The following is a 546-nucleotide window of genomic DNA, read 5'->3' as shown; positions in this document are numbered from 1 at the left end:
CGTCTAACACAAACTCACTGTTTTCACCGTCCTGTAACTCGGCACCTGAGAGGTGTAGACCGTGTTTGAAAAAGCAATAAGTTTAAAGCATGAATCAGAGCACGATTCACGTCTAACACAAACTCACTGTTTTCACCGTCCTGTAACTCGGCACCTGAGAGGTGTAGACCGTGTTTGAAAAAGCATTACGCTTGCGCTCCCAGCCTAGAGCATGAATCAGAGCACGATTCACGTCTAACACAAACTCACTGTTTTCACCGTCCTGTAACTCGGCACCTGAGAGGTGTAGACCGTGTTTGAAAAAGCAATAGGGGTCAGAAACGCTCTTTTCTCCTTAGGGAGAGCAACTATATACTATAAATAAGTGAGGAGACTCAAATGGCCACGCACGCTCCTCTGGGTAATATGCAAATAAGGGAGATGGAATAAATCCTCCACAGTGCCACCTACTGAAAGGCAGCATTCCTTCGAGTCAAAGTGGGACTTTTTATACAAGTCTTGCTACAATGACTGGGAATCAAAAGCAAAGCCAGACCCCATGTACAT

The sequence above is a fragment of the Eleutherodactylus coqui genome, unplaced genomic scaffold, assembly GCF_035609145.1.
Source record: "Eleutherodactylus coqui strain aEleCoq1 unplaced genomic scaffold, aEleCoq1.hap1 HAP1_SCAFFOLD_42, whole genome shotgun sequence".
NCBI classification, from domain to species: domain Eukaryota; kingdom Metazoa; phylum Chordata; class Amphibia; order Anura; family Eleutherodactylidae; genus Eleutherodactylus; species Eleutherodactylus coqui.
This window is presented reverse-complemented; position numbering follows the sequence as displayed.